The 5,598-nt window shown below is 33.8% G+C and overlaps 1 long non-coding RNA gene across 1 annotated transcript; it reads left to right on the top strand.

The window, feature by feature from the left end:
* The first annotated feature begins 3,884 nt into the window (after positions 1–3,884).
* On the top strand, positions 3,885–5,243 carry LOC134622964 (uncharacterized). The gene is made up of 5 exons (XR_010573435.1): positions 3,885–3,958; positions 4,270–4,372; positions 4,503–4,637; positions 4,755–4,787; positions 5,092–5,243. It is a non-coding gene; the product is annotated as an uncharacterized LOC134622964 (long non-coding RNA).
* Positions 5,244–5,598: the final 355 nt, after the last annotated feature.

Genomic DNA, 5,598 nt, shown 5'->3' with positions numbered 1-5,598 from the left:
AAACAACAGAATTTCAATGATAACAACGGAATTTGAATGAAAACAACGGAATTTGAATGAAAACAACGGAATTTGAAAACAAACAAAAGAATTTGAACGAAAAGAACGGAATTTGAAAGAAAACAACGGAAATTGAAAATAAACAACAGAACTTGAATGACAACAACAGAATTTGAATACACAGAACGGAATTTGAATGAAAACAACGGAATTTGAATACAAACAACCGACATTGAATGAAAACGAATTTTGAATGAAAACAACCTAATTTGAATACAAACAACCGAATTTGAATGAAAACAACGGAATTTGAATGAAAACAACAGAATTTTACATGAAAACAACGGACTTTGAAAACAAACAACAGAATTTGAATGAAAACAGTGGAATTTGAATGAAAACAACAGAATTTTAATGAAAACAACGGAATTTGAATGAAAACAACGGAATTTGAATGAAATCAACGGAATTTGAATGAAAACAACGGAATTTGAATGAAAACAACGGAATTTGAATACAAAGAACGGAATTTGATTGAAAACAACGGAATTTGAATACAAACAACTGAATTTGAATGAAAACCACGGAATTTGAAAGAAAACGGAATTTGAATGAAAACAACGGAATTTGAAAATAAGCAACAGAACTTGAATGAAAACAACGGAATATGAAAGAAAACAACTGAATTTAAAGGAAAACAAAGGAATTTGAATGAAAACAACGGAATTTGATTACAAAGAACGGAATTTGAATGAAAACAACGGAATTTGAATACAAACAACTGAATTTGAAAGAAAACGGAATTTGAAAGAAAACGGAATTTGATTGAAAACAACGGAATTTGATTGAAAACAACGGAATTTGAAAACAACGGAATTTGAAAACAAACAACCGAATTCGAAGGAAAACAACTGAATTTGAATGAAAACAATGGAATTTGATTACAAACATCTGAACTTGAATGAAAACAACGGAATTTGAATGAAAACAACGGAATTTAAAAAACAAACAACTGAATTTTAATGAAAACAACTGAATTTGAATGAAAACAACGGAATTTAAATACAACCAACCGAAATTGAATGGAAACAATGGAATTTGATTGATAACAACGGAATTTTAAGCGAAAAGAACGGAATTCGAATGAAAATAATAGAATTTAAATGAAAACAACGGAATTTGAATGAAAACAACCTAATTTGAATGAAAACAACGGAATTTGAATGAAAACAACGGAATTTTAAATGAAAAGAATGGAATTTGAAATAAGATAACAGAATTTGACAAGAAACAACAGAATTTTAATGAAAACAATGGAATTTGAATGAAAACAACGGAATTTGAAAGAAAACGGAATTTGAATGAAAACAACGGAATTTGAATACAAAGAACTGAATTTGAATGAAAACAACGGAATTTGAAAGAAAACGGAATTTGAATGAAAACAACAGAAATTTATATAAAAACAACAGACTTTGAAAACAAACAACACAAATTGACAAAAAAACAACTGAATTTAAATAAAAACAACAGAATTTCAATGATAACAACGGAATTTGAATGAAAACAACGGAATTTGAATGAAAACAACGGAATTTGAAAACAAACAAAAGAATTTGAACGAAAAGAACGGAATTTGAAAGAAAACAACGGAAATTGAAAATAAACAACAGAACTTGAATGAAAACAACAGAATTTGAATACACAGAACGGAATTTGAATGAAAAAAGTGCAATTTGAACGAAAACAGTGGAATTTGAATGAAAACGACGGAATTTTAAATGAAAACAACGGACTTTGAATGAAAACAACGGAATTTGAATGAAAACAACGGAATTTAAAAAACAAACAACAGAATTTGAATGAAAACAACTGAATTTGAATGAAAACAATGGAATTTGATTACAAACATCTGAACTTGAATGAAAACAACGGAATTTGAATGAAAACAACGGAATTTGAAAACAAACAACCGAATTTGAAGGAAAACAACGGGATTTTAAATGAAAACAACGGAATATGAAAGAAAACAACAGAATTTGAATGAAAACAATGGAATTTGAATGAAAACAACAGAATTTGAAAACAAACAACAGAATCTAAATGAAAACAACGGAATTTGAATGAAACCAACCTAATTTGAATGAAAACATCGGAATTTGAAAGAAAACAAAAGAATTTGAATGAAAACAACAGAATTTGAATGAAAACAAAGGAATTTGGATGAAAACAACGGAATTTGAATACAGATAACCGAATTTGAATGGAAACAACGGAATTTGAATGGAAACAACGGAATTTGAAAGAAAATAACAGAATTTGACAAGAAACAACAGAATTTGAATGAAAACAATGGAATTTTAAATGAAAACAACGGACTTTGAATGAAAACAACGGAATTTGAATGAAAACAACGGAATTTGAATGAAAACAACGGAATTTAAAAAACAAACAACGGAATTTGAATGAAAACAACTGAATTTGAATGAAAACAATGGAATTTGAATACAAACATCTAAACTTGAATGAAAACAACGGAATTTGAATGAAAACAACGGAATTTAAAAAACAACCCAGATAGCAAGACGACATTGAATCTATGTTGATTTTTCATCCGAACCGTCGTATATGGTCGGGGTTGAAATGCCAATGTTGTAACAACATTGAAATACTGTGGTAAACCGACGGTCTTACTATAGAGACGTAACGATGTTGATTCACCGTTGTTTTTTTGTCATTGATATTTGATCTATTTATAGTCGACCAGGTGACAACAACAACATCGAGAAAACGTCTATTTATAGTTGACGATCATTCGGCTCCGGTCACCATCAAAAACCATCGATTTGTAGTTGAGCATTAAATTGCATTGCAACTGATCGGGTATAAAGTACCAGAGAAAGTAGATTTATTGTTCATTTGTTATCAATGACTTGGTCTAGTTCACCAGCTTTAAAAAATCGTGTCTACGTGCAATTTATGTATAGTTGACCGGGAAATTAAAGCAGCGATCACTTGGACTATTCCGCAGCACCCCTCTCACATTGGTACATCCCCCCCCCCCTCCCCAGGTATTCATTGTCTTCTACAGTAGAGCGGGACATTTAATTTACTCTCAGCGGAATTGACCGGAGAAGGCATCAGTTCATGCACTGCACTGGCCTGCACCACGATTAGTATAAGGTAAGAATGAATGATTTTTTTTTCCTACTCGGTATTTCCATGTTTGCATTTGAATAACATTAAAAAAAAACTCGTTAATGTTGTACATTAACGAGTTTTTTTTTTACTGTTATTTAAATTGTGTCTACTTCTTACAATCCGGCAACAAATAAACTGCACTGCGAACAAAGTATATCAACAAAGAAAACATTTTTGTTTCATAATTTCTTCGTTATATTCCCTTACAAAGCTAGCTTTAACGCTTCGAGGTTTCCTTTGTTCTTGCCGTCGCCTCGGCGCTTGACCCAGACTTTCGCTCTGTAGTTGCTTAGTACTACAAAAAATTCTAAATCTGTGATATATGATTGATAAACGTAAAGTTAACTGTATAAACGTGTTCAATGACTTTGTTACTTTTGATGATTGGAGAGCACTCGCTTCAATTCGCACACGAAAACTTTAGACTCAGTTTGAATGCTCACGCAGCATGCGTGACTGTACGTTGCACGCTCACCTAACTTTACGTTGCACGTGTACATGACTTTCCGTTTGTGCCTTGAATAATGAATAAGGCTACGTCCACACGTACCAGCGTATTTTTGAAACCGCTGATTTTTCTATGCGTTTGCACCTTTTGTCCACACGTAATGTATGTCTGGCCATACATTGTGTTTGTATTTCGAGGCACATTTCACGAAGCAGAACGCAGTCTTCAGAGATATCCACGTGAACGCTGTGATACGTCTGACCTTCAGTCCGAAGAAGAAACCCAGACCAGTCTTAAAAGAAAGCACAAGTAAAACCTTTTTATTCACAAACATATCTTTGATTGTTAAGAATTTATGATCTTGTCTTTTATACATATCTGTGGTGCTTGCATACTGCAATATCACCACATAATATAGTCCAAAAAGTGGAAGTTTGTAAACTTTTTAAAAATGCAAAGCCGTGTACACTTGTGCACTTCAAAAATTCATTGTATACTGTACCTTCTTGCACGTCTCTGTTTCCTGTGTGTGTTGTTAGAAATCAAACTAACTTTAGGAAACAATATGCCAAAAGCATATTTACAATTACTTAAGACCGTTTTTAATTTCTTTTCTTTAGACCAAATCCCCTGTACACATATACGGACTCAGAGGATGAGTTTTTTTGTGGGGAAAGCCTACAAAAAAACGGTTTCCCCAGGCCCCTCGAGTGAAAATACCAGGTAATAAAATACTGTCTAGTGTCTGTGTACATATCTGTGTCTGACACGAGGAAACTTTTTTGACAAGTTGTCTGTATTCTTAAATACTTAAAAAATTATCTTTTTCTAAACAGCCCTCATCACTCCGCAGTCTGCCCCCCAGCCCACTGATAGCAACCATCATAATGCCCCACCCAGCTTCCGGCACCTTTCGCCACTCCGGCACAAACCGACACAGCTTTGCGATCTCGCCAGCATGCAGAGTCTGATGTCTTCCCTATAGATGGTATGCTTTTAAAAAAGCTTTAAAGCTGCATCACAATGTCATTGTACTCTTATCTAAAAAAAAAAACCTAATTTATACTCCTGAATGTCATCTTGTTGTGATTTTTTTTTTCTGTAGATTCCAGAGACTCTGTGAAGCCACTATTACAAGGCAAGTTTGAAAATCTTGGAATTTCACAGTTTACATGGTATAACAAATATATGTGACAGGCAAAAACTAGTAAACACTTTTAGCAGTTACAAGAACTAACAAATGAATATCCAACAAAAGGGAATAGAAATACATTGCACTGCCAATACTTTGGTTTATTCTTTGTATGACTTGAAAATCAGGCTTTAGGGAAAACTAAATGACATGTTTCTATCATCAATTACATGAAGTAAACACACAGGCACTTGCATACACATTTAAGACATGAGACTCGCTAATTCCATCTCATAAAATGTGTCTATAGGTGAGACGCTTTGCGTTGATTGGTGCTGCTGGACCACACTGGAGGTGCGAGTCCGCCGTGTAATGGTTTATGCCATTACAAAGGAGCTGGCCTCTGTACTCAACTGGACAGGGGAAAAAAAACCAAGGACCAGACAAAGCAAAAAAGGGCATTTAAAGACACAGCGCCGTGCAGATGCATATTTGGTAAGTTTTAACATTTATTGTAGTTTTCTGAGCCTAAAGTGAACAATAAAGGGATCAATTGATGTGCTGGGTGCGTTTCACATTTCCTATGTCTGTTTTTTGCTATATTACTTTGTCTTTCTTAATAACAAGACTTTCATGTCCGGTTAATCTGGAGATGGAGTCTTTGGTCTTCGGCTTGTTTTGTCCTCGGGTTGTACACTTTGTACAGCCCGAGGACCCCATGTTTTCTTTTTTTTTTAAAGGATACACGGCACACCATGCTAAGACATATCGCATTTTCAGCTTATAGCTCTTTGGGAATCAAATGCGGCAGTTTGCT

Source organism: Pelmatolapia mariae, unplaced genomic scaffold (assembly GCF_036321145.2).
Source record: "Pelmatolapia mariae isolate MD_Pm_ZW unplaced genomic scaffold, Pm_UMD_F_2 NODE_ptg000298l+_length_75058_cov_1, whole genome shotgun sequence".
In the NCBI taxonomy this organism is placed as follows: domain Eukaryota; kingdom Metazoa; phylum Chordata; class Actinopteri; order Cichliformes; family Cichlidae; genus Pelmatolapia; species Pelmatolapia mariae.
This window is presented reverse-complemented; position numbering and strand designations above follow the sequence as displayed.